The sequence below is a fragment of the Rhipicephalus microplus genome, chromosome 10, assembly GCF_043290135.1.
Source record: "Rhipicephalus microplus isolate Deutch F79 chromosome 10, USDA_Rmic, whole genome shotgun sequence".
Classification (NCBI taxonomy): Eukaryota; Metazoa; Arthropoda; class Arachnida; order Ixodida; family Ixodidae; genus Rhipicephalus; species Rhipicephalus microplus.
Window position 1 is genome coordinate 42943321 of NC_134709.1, and position 23422 is coordinate 42966742.

General features: G+C 45.5%; 1 long non-coding RNA gene across 1 annotated transcript in view; it reads left to right on the forward strand.

Annotated features, from left to right (window-relative positions):
* LOC142774702 (uncharacterized) overlaps nucleotides 1–23422 on the forward strand; it is a 341818-nt gene that overhangs the window by 103578 nt on the left and 214818 nt on the right. The window contains exon 2 of the long non-coding RNA XR_012886514.1: nucleotides 11460–11532. This is a non-coding gene — a long non-coding RNA (uncharacterized LOC142774702). The remainder of the gene's footprint in view (nucleotides 1–11459; nucleotides 11533–23422) is intronic.

Sequence of the window (23422 nt, forward strand, 5' to 3'; positions counted from 1 at the left end):
TTGTTTTCTTTCACCGTTTGTTCTTCTTTTGCCGTTTGTTCTCGCCTGTTGGCGCCATCAATCGCAACGAATGTTCCCATTGACGTCGTTTCGCGTCCTGTCGTCGCTGATGCTGCTGCTGCTGTTGTTGTTACTATATACCGTTCTTTGTTCGTTCATCATTTACATCTTCGTTTTATTTTGTTTCGTGACTACCTTTTTTATGTTTTCCCTTTTCCTCCCCGGCTGCTGTAGTTCATCGAATCAAACTCTCGGCGTCCGCTTCGCAGTCGTCGAGGCTCAGTGAAGCCACTGTAGGATGTTGATCCCAAGTATGTGTATGTGTGTGTCGTTGTCTGTACATTGCTCGGCTTGCACGGGCTTCCAATAAGCCTTCTCTCCTCTAGTGCGAGAGACGGGACTTCGCGACTCGCATCCGTGTTTCGTCGCGCAATTCCATAGGTGAGGAGGACGCGTGGAGGAGGAACGATCACGTGACAGCTTTTCGACGACGCCGAGGACGTCAACGACGGGAAGGCGTTCATTTTTTTTTTTTTTTTCGAATTGAGCGAGGGACGCTCGATCGAAGCTTCCTGTCGGTTGAGGGCGCCGCGCTTGTATATACACTTGGCGCGAGCGAATCCCGGTTGTTGATTTTTTGTTTACTTTGTACTCGCTTCCTACCATAACTGCCAATAGCCGAGATTCACTCACGTCAAGCTTTTCTGCGTTTGTGTGTGTCTGTCGTCCCTGTAATTTCGAAGTTTTTGTAGATCGCTGAACCCGATAGCACCTGTGGTGATGTTATAGTTGATACAGATAATGGATAAGCTTGTTTATCGATAGGTGATAAGCCCGAATTAGTAACCGTTCTAAAATATTTTATAATGCACTCTTTTTTTTTTTTGAAAACTTCAAACTTGCCGGCTGACATGTGAGACAAAACTTAAAACGTGTCTGCTCACAAGTGAGACGAGAGGGTTGAGAGGGCGGGAGGGTTTGGGGGGGGGGGGGGGGGGTAAGATTCGGGTCGAGTACATACACCGAGCACGGTTTCTCTGTCTGTTCTTTAATTGAATCAGACGCTTCCTTATACCTTTGTCACCCTGCGTTTAAGAGACTGATGTATGGAGAGAGTTTGTAACCTCTCTCCTGTTCTTGCCATGTTTACTGATCTAGCAGCGGCAATACGGATGGGTACCGGTCATGATCAATGACGGGATGGGCACCGACGATGGCACAGTGATCGCGATGAACAAGCTCGCTATGTCACGTTCACTGTGATCACGCGGTGTTCATTCTGAACAGGAACATGATCGTATGAAGGCGTGCCGAACGCTGTGATCACGACGAACATGAACACTGTGAACACCACATACTGTCAACGTTAGCACACGTTAGCATAGTGATCAATCGATGATGAACATAATCATCGAGTCAACTACAGTGCTGACGTTCATCGTCGGCTACCCGTGTTGTCCCCATTCGAAAAAAAGAAAAAAAAGAAAACCGCAGCGTAAAAATAATGACTGTGTACCAGTGTACATGTACTTTTTCGGCGCCGGATCCATCTCGTTCCCAGACCACGTCGACACGCTGTCCGGTCCAGATTTCGCCGTCACTCGTCGTGCTCGTCGACGCCGCGCTGGGAGGGCGCGTATGTTCAATCTCAGCTCGCCGGCGCGCCGTAAGGCGTGTTGAGAAGCAGGAGGCGGCGGCAACAGGATGGCGGATTTGATGGTTTCCTCAATCGTCGCTCGTCAACTGTTAACAGCTAACCCGGCATCTCCCACCCGTTCACCTCTTTAACTTAATTCTGTCCCTCCGCGCAACTCGCCTGTCGGTTACGGTCGCGTTTTTTTTTTTTTTTTTGCGTCGTTTGCTTGCGAGTTTTCGCCCTTGGGTGCCCGTTGAGGCGCTCGTTGAAACGATTTGTGCCGTTTGCCGTCGTCGTAGCAGCGTCTCCCTCTCGGAACGTCTTTCGACTCTAAGTGAATGGACCGCTTGTTGAAAGGGTTAGCCGCCGACATCGTTCGCGGTGCGTGCAATGTAAAGCTGTCCTTCCCCGTGGACTGTCGGCGTCTGTCGTAATAGAGGTGCGACTTGTGGCGCAGTGTATCGCTTCTGTCGTACATCTCGAATGTGTGTTAAACTAGCTCGCTTTTGGGTGTCGTGATGCTTTATGCTGTTACAAATATCGGTTTGTACGGGTGGAAGGGGGCTCACATTACGCCCCCCCCCCAAAAAAAAAGATAGGTATATTTTGGTAATGCTTGACTTCGCTGAGTTATTTTTTGAAGGTATGTGTGATCTTATTAGGGTCAGCCTTGAAAGCTACTTACCGACAAAACACGATCTCATGAAGTGTAAACAAGATTTCTACTACATTGCGAAGTGTTTGTTTAGTTTTCATAAATCTGACTTATTTGGGGTAATTTCTGCACCGCCGTCTGTATGCCAAGTGTGAATACAAACTAACGAAAGAAAGAAAAGAAAATCTCCTCTAAAATTTATTTAGGTACTTTGCAGTTGGCGCAGTTTTAGATGTGCTTGGCACTTGTGACGGCACTTCTAAAACTTACTTCCCAGCTTTTCTCAAACAACCTCGGACGAATTACTTCCAAATCACGCAAAAAATTACATAACAGGGGTAAGTGGTGATGGTTGAGTATACGTACAGATAAGATGCAGAATGGTTAAGTGGCTATTCGAATCTTTTTCGCATGTTTTTCTGTCACGCGAGGGTATACAAGTTTCGCGCGAAAAAAGAGTGCTGCTTCGAGCGTTTTGCACAGTGTTTACTAACATTTTGTATTTGTAATTACCAACGCTTTATACTAGTATGACTGGTAATTAAAGAAGCATTCGAGAGAATGTGGTCCACCCTTGTTACTGGGCTTCCTGTCGGCTCATTCCGATGTCGCGTATGCGTCTCCTTCATTTTCACACTCATTAACTGTTCGCGTTCACCCGTTAATCGCCGAGTCGCTAATTTTCCAAGGTTGTCTCGCTAGCTTACACCTAGTCTGAATCTAACGCAATGGTCTCGCAGGTCGGTTTTCTTCGAATGTCGTTTCTTTCGTTTTCAAGGACGCCACACGCGTTGCAGTAGATCGCAGAAAGGCGGACACACAACGCGGGCAATCATTAGCGCAAGATTTTTCACTGCAGCTTATTTGCGCGTTCCTTCTCGGGGCTGTGTCGCTGCTGTAATTTGAGTCCGCGCTTATTAACCGCCCTTTGACTCGGCTTGCGCAAGGTGACTTGGAACAACCCACCCCACCACCCTCCTTCTTCTTTCCTGGTATGTCTAATGAGCGTTACAGAGAAGTTGGGTTTTTTGATTAATCGTTTTCGAAGTTAGACTCGCTGCCGCCGAAAGTCGTTTGATAATTGTCGCTAACGATGTATACCTGGCAAAGCGGTGCGGCGTAACAACCAACAGGTAAGGTTGAATTAGCGTGGGATTAGTTAAACGCAATTTAGTCTCTCTTTTTTTTTTTGTCTTTTCGGACGGTAGTAAATTGTCACATATTTCCTCTGTATATACGCGCGCGGAATACTGAACAAAGAACGAGCATGACTTTGTTTTTTGCTTAAATCTACGCTTGTAGACTGTGTGTGCTCACTGAGTGTGCTCGTGATTGTGTCTATCTTCTCATCTCTCTGCAAACTCTTTTCTCCCCTTTATTCCTTCCCCAGTGCGGGGTAGCAAACCGGATGTGCGTCTGGTTAACCTCCCTGCCTTTCCTTGCATCTTTATCTCTCTCTCTCTGTCTTTAAATCTACGCTTAGATTCCTGCTCCCCTCTATACTGTGACGAACGAATCCGCGATGTGTCTCTTTGCGAATTGAAGCTTGATGTGCATCGTACGGGTGCGAAATAGTACGCGGTTTACTTCAGGGAAGCAGAACGGTGTCGTTCTCACAAACGTTCGCGAGGTTACACGCAATATAGTACTGCTTACGATCGCATGTTGAGCCGTATGACAATTGACTCCTGTCTGTACAATTACCGTAATCGTGATGACGTATTGATAGGAATTAAGTAACGATACCGGGTTGTTTGTTGCTCACGGCTTTGAATCGCTATCGTGATAGCCTGATTTAACGTATTTAATAGACACTTATGCCAGTGCGAAAAGAGCTTCTTTTTGCAGTGTGCCACGAATTTTCGTTTTATTTTCTACTGTAACTCAAACTGTGAATTTGTTTTGTTTTTCGTTTCATTGCCTTCGTTAGTTATCATTTTTTTAATGTGGGAGCTAGAAGTGGTTTCTTTGAGTGCGAAGAATCGCGGGATAAAAGCGCTGTAGTGAAAGAAAGAGAGAGAGAAAGAAAGCACGAGCAGATTATTCCCACGTGTTGCGCTGCCGAGCTTCAATTTGTGTAGCTTGCAGCCGGAGACCGCTTGCCGTGCACGCGCAGGTGCCGTTTAGGAAGTTTGCCACTTGGGGATCTCGCTTTTATCTCGCCGCCAGAGTTTACTTCATTTCTTGTTGAGTTTATTACGACCGGAACGAGAAGCTCCAGCAGCGAGATCTTTTCATATATCCCCCCACTTCTCTCACCCACTGTTTACGCCGTCTATATTTTCGTGAAAGTTCATTCGCTGTCTATTTTATTCTTATTTCTCGAGGTCAGTGCTGAGTCACAGCTACCTTAGCGCTATGAATGAGCCTCAAAAGATTCTGCGCGCCTGCCTTTTAGATTGCCGCATAGACTAGCGTATAAGCCGCACTTTACCGGCCGCGGTGGTTTAACGGCCGGGGTGTGGCGCTGCTAGAAGTCACTGGTTCGACTTTCTATACAGCTTCGGTCGCACTTCAATCGGGGCGGGGAGAGGGGGCTATGCACGAATGCCACTTTACTTTTTAACATATGGTGTAGTGGCGTGAATTCGACGGGACACAAGGACACGAAGAAACACGACACTCGCTTGATGTCCTTGTGTCCCGTCGAATTTACGCTATCACGTCTCATGTTAAAATGATATCTCACCAACTAGCCCAGCTGTCAACCCTACTGAGCCAGTTTACTTAGACTTTGGTGCGTATTGAAGAGGCTGCAAAACTTTACGGAACTTGTTGCTGGGCTAGTGTTCACTTAGCTGTGAGAAAAAACTTGCATGGCCAAGCACAGCACGCAAAAAGATAAAGCTGCCGGTGTTTAGTCCACTAGATTTTTTTTTGAAGGCGGCCCAATTTCTAATTTTTAGTCGCCCACTGTGGTGTCCTTCGTATGTCGTAATTTTGTGCGTACAATTCCAGCATTTAATTTTAAACACCGGACTGTCCTTGATCTTCTAATCTTAATTATGACCATTTTTTTTTCGAGTATGCGTATTCCACGTGATTCCTTGGTGCCAAGAAAGTCAGCTTTGTTGTTGTTGTTGTTGTTGTTGTTGTTGTTGTTGTTGTTGTTGTTGTTGTTGTTGTTGTTGTTGTTGTTGTTGTTGTTGTTGGCGGTGGTGGTGGTGGCGCAAGTCAATAGTCAGTATTCACGCGTGGTGTCGAAGCGATATAGGTCGATCAATTCGGCAGCACGCGTTGATAAAGGAACATTGATCCACGTAAGCCGTCGCCTTACAAAGAGTTACGAGAGATCGACTCGCCGAATTCACGTACGCGCTCACACGAACCTTCACACGCGATCATTCGAAATGACCACGTGACCTCTTGAAATGACTGCTTGCACAGCTGTGCGCTTGCATTATAAGATAGTCTTGCTTTTCTTTGAAATTTTATTGCGTTGGAATTCTCGTAGGACGGCGTTTGCATCGTGCGTTATGCCTGCTACTTTTTCTCGGGCAAACTGCGGTACCTAGGAATAATTTATTAGTGTTTTGAAGCTTTTCACAACAATGTATGAAAACGCACGCGCATGCAATCTAAAAGCAAACTGCAGATACGCCCATCTCTCATTTATTTACTCAATAATTTACTCGATAATTTATTTATCTCAATAATTCTTTGTTTATTTTGCATGTTTAGGCTGGCACGTCGGTGGCGCCACCTTTACGCGGTGGTGATTCTAAATGAGTGCATACGGCGTACAACTTTCTTTCATGTGGGTGTATACATTTGGGTGTATGTCCGGGTGTATTTTTGTAGGTGTGTATTTCTGTCCTCGCATTTATTCTCGCTCCCTTTCGTCAGCCCTGCGTGACTAGGCATTTAGCATCTGAAAAAAAAGGGGGAGGCATTTAAGAGATAAACAAAAGAGGGTGAAGCAGTCAGCTTGGGGTCTCCCCGCGTTTCTTTCATTCGAATTGAAGGTCCCGACGGCTATGAAAAAAAAAAAATGTGAACGGACGCCTGCGTCTCACAGAATCCGTATGCTCGCTTGACCGAAAGAAGCGAAAAAGGACCCGACGTTGTCGTCGTGATTAAGTTAGTATTATTTTTTTAGTTTGCATAGTAATTGCCTCTTTCGCCTTTGATTATGCGCGATTTTGTTTTCCGGCATCTATTCGGTACGTTTTGACCAGGTGCGTCGGCGTGACACTGTCTCGGCATCGCTCGTGCTAATCGTGCAAAAGCAAATTTCGAAGCTGCAGCTTTGAATTCGGAATAATTAATTTGCTGCAGTACGACTCTAAAACGACCTGTGCACGTTAAAGAACCCCAGGTGGTCGAAATTTTCAGAGCCCTCCACTACGGCGTCTCTCGTAATCATATGGTGATTTTGGGACGTTAAAGCCCACATATAAATCATCAATTGTAAAACGAGGTGTTTTTTTATGAAACGCCAGAACAGTCACATTAAGATACGTTGTATTAACAGAACCAGCGGAAGCGTGCTTGTTTTTGTTAACAGTTAACTATGACTAACAACCACGGTGCATTATTGATCAAGAATTTAGTGGTTTTATAAATATTTTACACAAATCGTTGAGCTAACCAAATGTTTTCTGGAAATGGCAGCAAATATGGTGGGGGAGGAAGAGGGTAAAGGTATATGATTTGTCAATTTCTGTTTGCTTTTCTTCTTATTATGTTCTGTGCTCATTGTCAATAGAGAAAGAATGGAAAGAAATTTATTTCCCATGGAGTCTCTGTAGTTCCTGATTTTGTGTTGCGTATTTCGTTCTCCGACGTTTAGAACTTCGTAAACGTCAGACGTATATAAAACGGGTATTTTTGGCAACTGAGAGGCCTCTGCAGCATCAATCTAGCGTTACGCTTTCCTACAGGTCGCGCGCATTTGCATTGCGTTAATGTCTTGCGGAAATGCGCACTTTCCGTTCGGCGTGAGATAAGAATAAAATGCTAAGAATGAGTAAATAAGAATAAAATGCTACCCGGCTCCTGATTGCGAACTAAAGGACGTGGTTATCTGTGGTTTCTTTCGGCAAACGTTTTAACTATGGTACGAAAACCCTGCGCGATTTTCGCAGAGTTATTGCAGATGAGAACGGGAATGTTTTCGGCAGCGGCGAATTTAGCGGAAATTTGAGTGAATCCTAATGCCGATAGTTGTTCCGTCGCTAGAAGTTCTGATACGGCCTTGTTAATGATGCTAGCCGAAGTGACTTTTCTCGTCAGATTTTTGTACTTCCCGATTTTCACACATCTAATTGTTCTCAGTTGCCCGGGCGAAACTATACTTGCACTCGAGCCATGACGATTCCTCTTAACAACCAAAAAGGCAAGTTGTTTTCCAACGCTACTTTTAAATTACAAGCTTAAGTCATTCAAACTTTGTTTCAAGATAGTTGTTTATTTGTTTACATGCCTTCACTGATGAATTGATTTGTCTGGTTTATTCCTGAACAAGTAAAATACACGTCAAATAAAAATTCGTTTAATACATCATAGATTGGAATCAGTAGTTCTCAAAACCCCTGAACTCGAGATTAAATCGAATATAAAAGTATGTGCCTTCAGTATGTGCTTGTCAATCCGGTCCTCTTGAAACGCGAAAAGAAACAAAAAAATTTTCTGTTCGGAACCCACACGAGATAAACTTAGTACACGTGGTGGAAAGTTCGTCAACGCATTTTTTTTTTCTTTTTTATTGGGTCGAGTAAGTCTTTTTTTTTTTAATTCACCAAGCAGGTCACTCGAAGAGAATGTTCCTTTTAACGCAGATAACCCATAACTATAGCTGCAGCGGAGACACCGACTCACTCGACTCTTCACATGCAAACAGCTTCGAAACCGACTTTGCGCCCAACTTCACTTTGAAAACGGTATATCACATTTGAGCATCGGTTTCTAACACCGCACGCCGGTGAAGAACGGTGGCCGTGACGTCACCGACACGTACAGCCATCGTGGGCTAGGGAATTTACAGTCACGAAAATGTGCTTTTTCCCCGAGATTTATGATCCTGTAAGCAGGGTTAAAAATTGTGTGCCCGCTAACAGTTAAAATAATGTATGTTTTATTGACATTCGTTCTTGAGCCGTTTTAATAACATTAATACGCCCTCTGCCTGGCACCGACGCTCTACTTGGAACTGTAGCGGACTGTAGCCAACATCTTTCTTAATCATCCTGTGGAAGTGCTGCCGCCATCTATGTCCTGTTTTCTTTTTTTTTTTTGTTCTTCTCGCAATAGCTGCTAAAGAAAGTGGCGCGAAGTAAGGGAGGGTCTCAAAACTGCACAATCACTGCGTTATTATATTAGCATTAGGATCTTTCTCACTGACACACACGCATACACACCTTGAAACATGTCTAAACGTTTAAGGCAATGTTGTAGTCGCTCCTGAGAGCCTTTCAACGTTTATCAAAAATAAGCTTTTTTTTATTATTTTTCTCAACGTCCTGTACCTTTTTCTTGTACTCTGGGGTAGTGCGCGCGTTTTTAAAGAAAACTCGCTCGGGCGAACACGAAAATCGAAAATAAATCACTCGCGCTATATAGCCTTCCATTCCATACGTTAAAGAAAAAAAATCACGCAGGCGCATTCACACAAAGCTTCTGCTACAAGGCGTGGCATTGCACGAGGGTGTGCATCCTTTAAATGTTGTCTCCTTCCTGTCTTCTTGAGAATCGGAAAAACTGGTATACGCACTCGCTGAGCAAACAATCGCAAACGGCAGCAAAACACGCGTTGAGCGGTTTTGAAAAGTTTTTTTTTTTTTTCATTAGGCACGCCACGGTGAAGCCTGCCTCGTTGCTTCGTGTATAGCTCGAGCAACGACACCTGTCGGCAGGAATCACCGACCCACCTACCTCTTCTCGGTGTAGACACTACAAAAAGCTAGCGAAAGAAAAGTCCCGTGCCAACGACCTCGACGACGTCACGACGCTTGTATAGATAGCCTCCGTGATAGCCGTGTTTTTTTCTTCAAGTTACAGTAGTTACCGCAGCACGGCGCTGCGGCCCGCGTATGGGCATTTAGGGGAGCAAAACGACGTCATTACTGATCGATTCCCAATATGGCTGAATGGTGGTGGCAATCCGCACCTTCGCAGCTGCCACCAAGAACTTCAGTTTTAATCAAACAAGTAGGTTTTAGACACTACTGTTCGTTTTGACAAACCTTGAAGTGATGCTTTTCTGAATGTGTTAGGCCTACCATAAAGGCCCGAAGTTAGGCCTAACTTAACTAAGCCGAATTCTGACATAGTTGCATTTCCACTTAGTGAACGTCAAAATGACTATTGGGTGTGATCAAAAGATTTTTACTTCTCATGTAAGAACCATCATTGAACTCAGAGATTCAGTAACAAGTAAGATTTTTAATTGTTTTCCACATCTTGTCAAATTTCTGATGGCGGGAGTGTAAGCCAATCAGAGATGTTGGAGCGGCCATATTCGCCAATCAGAGTTGACAATAGACGAAACTTGGCAGTATCCAGAAAGGCACCCTGGGTTTTCTTGGCCATCCTTGATGCATCATTGCTTTTCCAAACGTGTTAGGCCGACTCTAAAGGCTTAACATTAGGGCTAAATTATCAACGACTAATCATGACACCGTTGTCGTATTTGAGCTTGCTAAGCATTAAAATAAACATTTGGTGTGATCACAAGATATTCCTTTTTTTCTCGTGTATGAACGAACATTTAACTTGGAAATTCATGAACAAGGTGGAAAAAGTTTGTTTTTGCTGCTGTTTGTTCACTCGTTGAATCGGAAGATTACCAAGAAAATGGTGAAGGAATCTTGCGCTTACGTATGCTACAATCAAGCACGACATTCAAATAGTCTACGAATGGAACGATTGACTTACCTTTTTTTTTTCTGCATGCTGTTTCCTTAACTGTTAGTAAACCACTACGTAGCCTACGACCAGCATACCGCTTTTTCTTATGTATAGCCCACCGGATAAGCGTGCCCTATCAAGCCACAGTCTCCTGCGCATTGTAACGAGTACTGTATGCGACGTTCGAGCCGGGCGGGCGGCTTACAAGGACGGGAGTCTGCGGTGTAATATTTTGGTCCTCTGGGTTTCAACTCCCGTCCCGCCCCAGACCCGGCCGAAGGCCGGGGGTTCGAATCCCGATTGCGTATGGCTGCGTTCCACCGTCGTTGTCGTAGCATAGTTATCTCGCGTCTCGTCATTGCTTTGACGACTCTAAGTACAGTGCAATGTTATCGCCCTTCCCTTATGAAAAGATGTACGAGACTGGTCTCATATGTGATGGGCGTCTAATTTAAGTTAATAATTTGATTTAGACGCTCCCATCTGAGGCACGAAACATTTTTTTCTTTTGTGCTTTACTGAACCATTAAATAATCTCGTTAGGGACGCGAAACTTCTTCGGCATTGGCTGCGTTACGGTGAGCGTCTAAATTGACAATACTTTCTTCGAGACTAGAAATAATAATTTATTTTGCCGGCAGCCTGATGGCCATTGCCACAACCAAAAGAAAAGTCTAAGAGCTGTAATATAAAGACTTGCAACATTTTTTTTTTTTTGTTCCACGTGATAAGACTCTTTCAGTCGAATGGTTTTAGTAAAATAGCTGCCCGTTTAAAGGAGCTTTAGTACGGTTTTTTGTTTTCAACCGTAGGTGCAGTTATGTTAGATTACTGCGGGTCAGCTTCCCGTCGGAACCCGTGTGCTCAGATTCGGGTGCACGTTAAAGAACCCCGGGTGGTCGAAATTTCCGGAGCCCTCCACTACGGCGTCTCTCATAATCATATGGTGGTTTTGGGACGTCAAACCCCACAAATCAAATCAAATCAGCTTCCCGTCGGAAGTCTAATAAGACTATTCACCGGCCGTCTAAGCCAAAGGATATTTATACAGTAGGCCACACTACGAGATAGTGATTGTTTAGTGTCACACTTAATCTTATTCGTTTCACTTCAGCTACATTATGGGGTGATGTTCGGCGATGGCGATTCTTTCTGACGTCGAAGTAACTTTGAAGACGTCGCAAAAGGCCACGTCGGAGAGGTCTCCTTTCCAGAAGTGGTGGTTGCAGCAGCAGCGCCGCTGAAACCGCGAACGGCGCGACGGGTTGCATGCTGCGAGCCAAGATGCATGACATTCACGACACACTTTTTTTTTTTCAGGCAGACTGGGAGAGGATCTAGTTGCATACAGCGGTCCTCAACAAATGTGCGCCGGACCAGGTGCATTTCTCAGGTATTTCTTTCCCTACTTTACGGAAAAGGCAAGACGTATTTATCCGATAACATGCACAAATTTTGAAAGTATACCAGGAGATATAACAAAGAACAAAAAAAAAACTGTAGGGAGCAAGTAACTTCTTACGCTTTCTGTAGGACGAACAGGAGAGCCAGTTATTTCTTTTATGGCACGTTATCATGAGCGAACGGAAGTGCTTTGAAGCGAAAATTAAAAGCCAAATCAAACAATAAAATAATGGCGCGAATCGTCGCTTCGGCGCTTCTGAAGCGCCCTGGAGCACTTTTGCAGCGCTCGACGTAGCGCTCCTGCTTGTATCACGGATCAAACGCGCTCCTGTTCGTCCGTTCGGAAAATGTTCGTTAGAAACAAGTAAATGAGAGACACCGAGACAAATTTTTTTTGTGGTTGTTCAATGATTTTCTTCTTTCTTTCCTTCAATGCGACGATTTTATTTATAAAAATATGTATAATATGTATATAACACTCTCTGTAGGTTTCCGCGTCGTCCTTTCTCACACTGAAGGAACGAACGCGAAAAAAAAAAAAGGAAATATCGCAGGAAAATATATAAAGAAAAGAACAGAGATGAGGGAGGAAAAAAGTGCACTGGGATTCGTGAAAATACTACATATGATCGCAGACAGACAATAATAATAATATAATATTAATAGTAATAAGAAAGCGCGTAGCTGGTTGGTCCTTGTTTTTGATTCTGTCACAGTAAAAAAAAACGTACGAAAAAAAAAAACGCACTACAGCCAAAAACCGTTCACGTTGTCCGATGCACCGTCAGGTTTTTTCAAGTCACAAAATAAAATAAAAAAAACTCACAACGCAAGCATACAAACACACACAAACGGGCATGGAACTAAATAGACAACAAAAAAAAATGCAGGCACGCATTCAATTCTTGTTTATCGCTCTAGCGTGCTTTCTACGGTATAACGTCCAGAGCGAGCAAACCAGGAACAAACAGAGTCACAACACGACAAACAAATCGCAGGAACAGAACGACAAATCAAGAATGAACACATGCACTCGTTGCTCAAGGATAAAAGCACTCTTACGAAGACAAGAAAGTTGTACACAACACAAAACACCGTTATCAGTTGTACGGCGCGGTACTGCAGTGGAGGAAAAAACAAATGTTCACGGGGGTATCATTCCGGCTAGTATGCGTGTATCTAGGCAGATGACGGTAGGGACCTACATAAAATGAAAAAAAAAATTATCTGTACACGCTATACTCTCAATATCGAAGCACTCTGGAGCTAAGAGAAAGCAAGGACGCATCTGCAGCAAACAAGATTACTCGCTTGATATACGTGCCACGTTTGCTACGGCGGAGATACTTGCCGTAACGCACGACAACAATTTTTTTGTAAAGAAAATACGCTTAACAGCAAGTATTGGAGGCATGAACAGAGCCATGGCTGTGACTGATCTTCGCATTCGTGTGGTCTGCCACGACAGCCAAGTGCAGAGTGCCATTAACGCGCTTATCGCACCGTTAGATCAAGCCAGAGGCAAGGTGTAACTCGTAGGCAGTGCTTGACGCAGCCTCCGTGATCAGCTCCGGCAGCGGCGCCAGTCGCGGAGGCCACGGGACCGAGGCGGAACGTTGCAGCCTACGTATACAGCGGGAGCTGCGTTTCTTTTTTTTTTTTTAATGAAAGCCTACGAGCTTATTGGAAAGTGCTGGCATACGTTTGAAACAGCTATACGTTTGCTCTTTTGGTAGGTGAAGACTAGATGGCGTGCCTACCAGTACTACAACAACTACTACTACTACTAAAGACCGTAATACGAACACGCGATTTGTGGAATCCTATAAATTGAGGAACGAAGTGTGGGAGGTGATATTTAAAAAAAAAATCCGCCTATACTCGTCGTAAGGAACACTAAGTAAAATAGGTAGTGAGACAAAAAAAAAAGTGACTTTGCCGATTCCACTGTAATTCGACGCGTACCTCAACAGTTGTACGCTGTCCATCGTTACTTCGTGTGACTTAATGGCATGTTCATTGCGGTAATTTTTTTTTTCGACTTGGCCGCGTCGTGGATCTTACGGTCGATGGTTACATACGTAGTGAGCTTGAATACAATGTGGGCACGTCCCGCGTACAAACATTTCTAAGGTACCTCGCACTAAAAAACACAAAAAACACTGTTAAGATATAAACAAGGTGGGGGGGGGGGGGAAGAACGGAACTATGTACAAGGAGCTAACGGGTACACGCAAAAATAAGTGGGGGAAAAAAATGTGTGACAACACCTCGAGACGTAATGCCGTGGTATACAAAATGTAATAAATAGGAAAGATACAAAACGGAGCGCCGTGTGGGGATGGGGTAATGTGTAAATGAATGGTGTAGGCTGTGTGTATTGTAGATGTGGGAGAAGGTTAATTGAAACAAACGTAATTGAAATCGCGGTAAATTGAAATAAGCGCAGGACGCGCCACGCACAATAAACGCGAAAGAACAAAAGTTAAACGAAAAAGTGCGTTGCCAGTGCCTGTATTTCCAACTATGTGGCGTCGTTCCCCGTATATAAATAAGGAGGGAACCCCGTTACACCAAGCGTAGTGTTTAAGGACGTTCTAAAAAAAAATGTTTGTATTTTTAGTTAACCGGGAATGCAATATACTTCTTTTCGAGCCTCCTCCTGTAGGTGGCATGTTTCTTCGAGAAACGCCAGCACAGTGGGTGTAGTGTACGTGAACAAGACGATTTTTTTTCTTCTTAATTTTAACACTTGCAGCTTATAAAATAAGCCATTTTCTAAGTTTGAGAGTGCGAAAATTCAAATCAAGTTTGTCGGTGCACCGGGCAATGATTTTTGTTTTTTTTTCTATTTTTTGTGACACCATAAACCTCCATTTTTATTGATTGATTGATTGATTGACTGATTGACAAATGTTGTCAGCCTCCGAAGTAGGCAACTCGCCCGTATGTCCAGAGCGTGTCAAAACTATCCAACTTGCTAACTTGTTTGCACTTCGTTGCATCGTTACTATCTACGCAAACAAGCTTTGCAACGTTGCTATCAACGCAAAAAAGGTCACGATCAAACATTGACAGCTTCGTCTCGCGATTTTTGATTTCTCTCTGCGCAGCAAAAGCAGAAACATACAACCAACATCACAAAAACTGCGTACGCCATAGGAATGGAAAACAGCTTGTAAAAGAAACACAAGGTGGAAAGGGTAATAAATCAACAAAAAACAAGTAAGAGACCGCCATACCGCCTCAAATATATACCTCTCTTTCGTTCGTGGCGCGCGCGTCTCTTGAAAAAAGAAACTCTCCTTTTTGATTGGTTGCTCGCGGCTGGGCCGCCTTCACGTGATTGGCCAGCCTCGACACGGCTCGGCCTGTAAGGTATAACATTGATACACGAACGAGTAATAACGTAAAGAGCGCGCAATGAAATAAAAGGAAAGCACACGCCTTCTTTCCTAGTCCTTTTTTTTTTTTTTTGCTACCTCGGCGACGGTCGCCAACTCGACGATGGCGACGTTTTGATACCTATCCTTCTTTCTCCAGAACAACCTCGGAGTCCAGAGGGAAGGGGACAGAACAGCTGTCCCTTTCCCTCGCCTCGTAATCCCTTTTGATTGGTCGTTTTGATTGTTTCGATTGCGACTGAGAGAGAAAGACACACACGCACGCACACTCGCACACCTGGGCTTCTACGACAACTTTTTTTTTTCGTATATATACGACTCCCAGCCTTCGTTTATTTGATACTGCCATCTTTTAAGCTTGCTCCTTCTTCGCTCGAAGTACAGGAGGGTCCGATAGCTAGGAAGAACATTATAAAAAAAAATATCGCGGCGAAGACGGCATCTGTTTCTTGAAAACTGGTTCGCTCACGGGTGCCCGCATGTCTGCTGGCGCAGCGCCCCACCTCGTCGTCTTGCAATAGGCCGCACGAGACGGTTTGCTCTCTTTTATTTTCGTCACGTACGCACCACAGCGTCGTGCACCACCTCAAAGTGCGTCGCGCAGAGAGTCGAGGACTCGTTTTTTTTTTTTTATCGATGTATGAAGGCTCGACTGTTATTTTGTTCCGAATCGCCGTCCTCGACTTCTCGTGGAACCCACCGGCGCCGACAGATCTGGCTGGACGCGTGGCGATTAAGTCTGCAGCCGCCGGAAAAGCGTCGCCTCCAAATGCCTGTTTAGCCACCCTTCTCTGTGGCGCTTGCTCTTGAGCTCGCACCCACGAAGTGGTTTGGCTGTGTCGTAGTTCACAAAGAATGCGTATTAGCGGAACACTAATGCATACGGAACTGAATTAGAGTTTTAATATAGAACAAATAAACTTTATGCGAGTTAATCGTATACAGTGAGTTAGAATGAAATAAAAAAAAAAGATTCGCTGATCTGTAGGACTAACTACGTAATCCTTCGGACATTTTAGGTAGGTTATGACAATGCCTGATTTGTTTCTGTAGTATCTTTGTTGTTTACAACATGGTTTATTATCATGGAATTATAGTTATCATTTTTACCGAAATTGGTGAATATCGTTTTTTTTTTTTGCTTCCTGGTCTCCATAGGCTAGCTGCGAATTGGTACTTCATAGTCTTTCTTTTATGCACGCCTGACACATAAAATAAAGAAAAAAATGTTGAGCTATGACTAAAATATGCCGAACGTGAAAAATTTCGCGCAACATATAACAATATAACAGTCAATGGGTGCTACGGCCTGTTTTAACGCACCAAAGATGCGTAGATAAATCAATACTGCAGTTCTATTTCTGTGATGCGAGGAAACGAAAGACCGAGCTCAGTCTACGGAAAGGGGCCGTTGACGTTCGCATTTCGCGTGTTGTTTACAAACAAGTTAATTTCATGGGCTTCATCTGGAAAACAAAACTTTATCCTTTTTTTGCTTTTTTTATTATTTCCGCCGTACGGTGGGGAATGATGTAAACAATGGAAAAAATTCATCATTAGGCTCGCCTCGCCATTACATGAGAGCCATGCCCACTAGGGTTTCGTATTCTGCTCCGTGTATTCCTTGAAGTCCGATAAGTGACGGAAGAGCACGCGTTCGAAGGAACCATCGCTAAATAAACAATAAAATCTAGGGGCCCACTAAAGGAGCGAGTTGGTGAAAGAGTTACCTCAGCCCCTGCACGTATTCGTCTATAGATACTAGCCAGAATGTTTGCTTCCTCGGAGTTTTTTTTTTTTTTTTTACCGGCATTCGCTGGTGTCCCGAACAAGAGCTCCCTTCGAAGAAAACCATCTCTCGCCAGAGGAACGTTATCTGCGGCTTATTTATGTGCTCTGCCGCCTATCAATCATACAGAGTTTGTAAGTGGGCCAGAACGCGCTGATAACAGAGAAACGCGCTTTGATAAACATTTAACATGTCGCGAAGGGCACCCGTCAGCCTGCCTCCGGTCTCCCAACTGTTCCGCGTTCGCAGACACTGCTCCCCCACGCGGCTGGTGCTCGAACTAATTTGGGTTGAATTTACGACCATGGCATGTACGACCATCGGCGTTCAATTCCTCATCATTATTATTTTTTTCTACTAGTACATTACTTAACGGGTGAGGCACATACAGGAACATCGTCTGTATTTGGTGTACTTCGCTTCAGTGCGATGTTTTCTGCGCATAACTGTCACTCTATTACAAAATAGTAAGTACCCCGTTCTTGCACACTCATTAAATTTGTTTACTATAGGCCACAAAAACAGCGCGTACTTGTCATACTGAGTCCCACACAGTTTTTCTTTGAGCGAGATTCCAAATTTTAAAACATGATCAGGCAGGTTATCTATCCGTAGAGGTTAGACGTTTTACGTTATTGCAAAAAAAAACCCCTTCGTTAATTACACAAAAACAAGCCAAGAAAAACTTCTCTTATCAGCTGCCTTATCAGGTGGCCTCTCCGTTTACAGCACAAATATTAGTAATGACACATTCGCTTTCTTGAATTCACGTGGGGGGGGGGGGGATAAACAACAAGAGGGAAGGCAGGGAGGTTAACCAGGCACATGCCCGGTTTGCTACCCTACGCTGGGGGAATGGGAAGGGGGCATAAAGATGAGAGAGAGGAAAGAGAAGAGAAAGAGAGAGAGAAAAAAATGAATTCACGGATAGAGAAAGAACACACGCGCACGTGTGCGGTTTTTCAAGAAGGCGAGTCAGTTAGGCAGACAGCGCCTCCTGGCGGCGGACCCGCGTTCGCCCGTCAAGTACATAAGGGAGAGCGGGTATCTTTATGCGACGGCGGTACCGGGGACTGGAAAAATAAACGCCTGTAACCTATCGGCCCGGGGACAGCCAGTTACAAACAGCCCGAGGGGAACGTACGGTCCACGCGTCTGTTCTTGTCCTGTTTCGCTACTGCTGTGCGTAGCTTAGCCGCGAGCCGCTCTTGTAAACTTCGCCAATATGGCGTCGTACCCGACGTCGAGCGTATGTGCATAGCCGAACGGATGGACGCACAACAAGAGAAATGCAGGTAGGAAAGAGAGAGGGGAAGCCTGAAACAATGAACTAGGGCGCAAGGGAAGGAAATGAGAAGCGATGTGTGATATATCTTTCGGAGGGACAGGCAAACGAAGAGAGAGAGAGAGAGAACGGCAACGAACGAGAGCGACATAGCTTGTTCGCCAACGGAGCGGAACGGACGTTTACGGGAATCGGCAAGCAGCCGCGTATACAGCGAGGGGCGCTTGAAGCTTCGTTTTTTGCCTTCCGCTTGTACGTCAGAAGCAGTGTCAAGCAGAAAACGAGAAAGGGAGAGAGGCAGAGCCAGCCGAATCCGCGGCGAGCCGTATGGCTGGCCGGTCGTAGCCAGTCAGTTGATGCTATTCCGTCATTTTTTTTTTTTTTTTGCCTTCTGTAGTTTATCACTCAAGATGTAAGCTGGCCACGAGACTTAGTGAAAAAAAGCTTTGGGCACGGACGCGATGTCGATGTGACTGAGCAGTCACGGATCTTCGAGGAGGCTATAGTTTTGAGACCGATCGAGATCTGTGACCAAGTCGGCGAGACGCGGTCTTCGGAGGGAGAAGACGGAAGGTGGTGCGTATGCGTCCAGAAGAAGACGCCGTTCCGAGCGTTCGCGGAGACAAGCAGTTTAGTCTCTGGCTTCTCTCAAATTGATGAGAAACGGGCCGAAAGTGCTTCCCCCCTCCCCACAACGCGCCTTCTTACGTACGCGTACGATGTCTCGGCCCCCCTTTTCCCTCCCTTTTACTGAAAGGCCCAACGCTATCTCTCTCCCATGTCCCGTCAGTTTGGTTCTGTATCCTTCCAGACTTTTTGTTTTGTCCACATTGCGCATGCCTTGGATCGTACAGCTTCCCTTCTATCTTTCCCTTTTGCGGTCTCCTCTCGTTTTCTGACAAATGTTTGGATTGCGCCCAAGCTGGACTCGGTCTCGCACTACGACCAGCGGCAGTAGCAGCTTCTCGCATCAACGTTTTCGTCGTGTCTTTTGTTTTCTTTTCTTTGTTTTCAAGATTTTTTTCTTTTTACTAGCGCGTGGAGCTTGTATGATTCTCTGGCACGCTGGAGGCCTTTGGTGCATATATGCGCCAACAGACAGCTCTAGCCACGACGGAGGGGCGACGGCACGGGGGGGGGGTGAGGTTAGGGGGGGAGGTGCAAGTTGGGAACGTAGGCGGAAAGATGGGCCGCAGGAACGTCGGGAGGATTGTTGACGATATGCCCGTCCCGGGTGGTCCCCGGCGTTCTTCGGCCCTTCGGGAAAGTTAACTCTCCGTCTCAAAGAGCAGCCTACGACTTCGTATTGTCTTTGTCTTCTCTCGTGTTTTCTTTTTTTTTCTTTTTCAACGGATTGTCTTTAGAGTCGTGTTTCTGGTAGGCCGCGCCTAGGAGGCGGACATGAATTTTGGATGCCTCTTTTCTACAGTTGCCGTTCGGCTACTGACACACGTTTTTTTTTGTTCGCCACCGAACGAAGATTCTCCTGTCACTGCAGGGAGCGGCCGTCCGACACGCCCGCGCTGAGTGATGTCCTTTAAGGCCCCTGTACGGAGACGCCGTGTGTTGTTTCAAAGATAGTCGACATGCACCTAGCCAAGAAGTAATCTCGCAGTCGACATGCAGTTTATTCTGTGACACCCTACTGTCCGGTGCGATCAAACACTTCGTCGATCAATTATTCACCGAATTGACTCCATGCCTCAAATGACCGCTTGCCTGACTGTTGAACAACCGAACTGCAAGACGCCAACAGTGGAGCGTTTCGTTAAATGTGAGGGAATCGCGCTTGTCTAACATATCGCTTTTGTGGTTATCGTGACGGGTTTAGTCGCCTTTAAAAGTGTTCCTCTTCCGGTGCGACTCTATATATGCGTGAGTCTTTCTTTGTCTTACACCATTGCGGTTATGTTTCTGTGTGTTTTCGTGGGCTAAAATTTCGACGAAACACACCCAATGGGACACGCTCACGGGCGTGAGAACGTTTTCGAAGCGATCTGCCTGGCAACGCATTCACTTTGGCACTTGTTGCGATGATGGGTCGAAAGGGGCGCTTAAAAGTTGACCACCCTTCAGTTGAGAAACGGCGTTAGCTGCATCCCCTTCTGCGCGGAACACTCTCAAATAACGCCTCTGCCGAATGTCATCTGAAGTCCGCAGAGAAAGAAATAAAGACATACAGAAAGGAATGAAGGAAGAAGCGGGTTGGTTGGACAGCCGCGAAGGAAACGCGGGTGTTGGTGTAGCTGCCACCGAGAAAGACAGTTTCCAGCTGCGGTGGCTTTTAGAACGGATAACAAAAAATGAATAAATAAACTGCGCCCCCCCCCCCGCCCGTTATCCCACATCGAAATAAGGCGAAATCGAAAGAGGAGAAAAGGGCTGAGAGATTAAGAATGCGAGAATACGACACTACTCTGGTGGCGTGGGCGAAATCGAAACGGCGAAGGAGGCGAGTCTCGTGAGAGATTGAATGCGCTGCCCGCGACCGCGAAAGCTTTTCGGCCGGCCCTTCTCTGCCTCCTCTAAAACTGCATCGAACCACTTGTCCGTTGCGAACGACAGCGCTAAGAAACAGGTGGTTCGCGTCGTTTCGTCACGAAGCCGCTCTTTTCGCAACACCCCCCCCCCCCCCCCCGGGCAGTTGGTTGGCACCCCGTGTCCGATCGAAACCGTGCGCCCAGGCTGTTGTCGTCGCGAGACGCCTTTTAAAGAGCACCACGCCTCCCGTATAAGGTTGGCTTGACTTGACTTCGTCTGCGCTTGAGCAGAACCGGATGATGGTTTGGATAGCGAATGACTGCTGCTCGCGCAAAGAATGTTTTCGTTTTTGGTTCTTACTGTTACTCATGTGTTTATTTGCGAAACTACTGAGAAGTGGGTGGGTGAATGGTGTAGAATCCACAAAGCGTGTATACGGTGTAACCATGCAGAACAATCTGTAGAACTTGTCTGTAGATGGAGTGATTGGATGGATGGGTTAGATGGAGATTGGATGGATTAGATGGAGTGATTAGATGGATTTTTTAGATGGAGTCTTAAGGATACGCCATTGATGTTTTCGGTTTTGGCATAATAATACTTATTACGCGGGCTAAGACGCCACAATTAAGCACGTTTGCAAAGCTCGTTTATTCACAAAAATTTAGACTGTGAATGAAACTGGCCATTCTGCCACGGTAATTAATTAAGCCGTGGAGGCCTACAATGCCACAACGGTGGCTGCACGGGAGTGCCGAAACTGGCCAGGGAGGGCCAATTGTGTACGTACCAATAGTTTAATTAAGGAATGGCCATACACGTCAACATGCTAATATAGGCTAGCCGAATGCGATATCTGGCGAAAGCACGTGCACTAATCGATTAAAGCCCCGGATTACGTTTGAGGGATTACAGGTTTTCTACATTACCAGATTAACCGGATTATTGGTTCTCGTTCTCTTTTTTTTTTCATAAATCTCTAACCAATCTTAACGTAGACTAGGTATTTATCCAACCTTTTTCCACTCAGACATGCCAAACTGGAATGAGTGACTGCGATTTCGTGTTGTTTTGCTATCGCCCTATTTCGAGTGCCACATTTTTCTTCACACTTTTTTTTTCCCCCTTCGCGTAAGGTTTCGCGTTAACCTTGATCCGTTCGAAACGGGCATTCCGGGCCACGCCCCGACGTGGCTGGGTGTGCGAGTAATGGACGACGGCCCGTTTATTATTTCAAGGCTTTCTCTCCGCGTCTCCCCCTCCGGTTCTTATAAATTTTGGCAGCTGTGAAAACAACGCCACGTCGCCCGCTTCTGTCCGCCGACAGGCGGTCCACGTAACCATATATATATTGGTGGAGGCTCGCGAACGGGAAAGCGAAAGTTCGCAAGGGCATCGGCTGAGAAGGGAAAGAGCACAAGAAGAGGAAACAGGCCTAAATGAAAGAAGAAAATGTTCAAGAACATGAGCGTCGGGCACTGAAAAGAGAGTGCAACCGTCGTCGAGCTCAAATCGAGGAGCCGCGTTATGCGGATAAGTTTAGGAAAGCACAATGAGGCGGCGTTTGGGTTGCGTACCGCGCGGGTCAGTGCTCACAGATGACGTCGTTTCTGGATGCTAGAGGGCACCACCGCTTTCCCGCGAGCGATGCAAGTCGTCAGTGCAATTCGTAGAGGCGTATTAGAAATAGGAGGAGGAGGAGGAATAAATGAGGAAGGACAGGGAGGTTAGCCAGTTCTCAGACCGGCTGGCTACCCTGTACTGGGGAAGGGGGTAAGGGGGATGAAGGATGAGAGAAAAGAGACATTGTAAAAAAAAAGGAGAGAGAAGGTGTATTAGAAATACTACTCAATAATGATAGGGGGCGGGGGGGGGGGGGGGTTCACAGCAGTTATTACACAGCACGGTCCGTTTTGAAGGGATCTCGAACGCTTGTCCAGACGGTTTTTTTTTTTTTCTCGAGTCAGGAAGACACGGCAAATGGGCGTCAAGATTACTTCTGATCAAATCAATCCAATCAGGCGAAACTTACGACGGGGAGGAGAGTTACGACCATTTGGTGATGTCTGACATTTCGCAAGAAATAATTACACGGGAAAGAGAAAGAGAGAGAGAACGACGATGTAGCTAGTGTCTCTATACACAAGACACTGCTTTCTTGACGTAATATCGGAAGAAAGCCATCTTTCTGTTGCGTTCACGTGGTACGTTCGCGTAAGTGTGCCGTAGATGTTAAACTTTTTGAAGCAGGCCACCGTTCCTGTAACGTGCGCTTACAGTATAATACATTCTAACTGTCAATAAGTGTTTTTCTTGGAAGCTAGTTTACCAGTTTTAACATCTCCGCTAAGTAGTAGCGAAAGAAGGGCCCACATTTTTGCACAAATCTCGAACGGGCATTGCATAGTTTATTTTATATCTTATTCGTTTTTAACTCTTTAAAGCTGAAATTTTCGAGGACCGTCGCCACTTGGAAACTTCGCCGTCCGCTCCTGCAGTTCCCATGCCAGCTTGGTTTTATCTCCATTCGAACCCATCACCATCACGCCGCGACGCACGCGCGAATTTCGAGGAAGCAATTTCCTATATGATATTCCCTTCGAACGTGATACACGTCGGCAAAAAAAGTATATACGCAGCACTTATCAGAAATCGGAGTGGATCTCCCCCCCCCCTCCCCCTCTACTCTCTATTTGCTCCCTTTAATGGATTTTCAATGAGACTGACTCAAGCCGGTCAAGAATTTTTTTCATTTTTTTCTCCTCATTTATGTTATTTTTTTTTTCTGATACGGAGACCTTATTCGCACCGGATCGCCTTTCTACGCCCAGAATCTCTACCCGATATATGTATACTTTTAGGTGTCTCTTCTCACGGTATCTCTCCTTTTTACAACGTACAGTAACGTGAGACGCTAGCG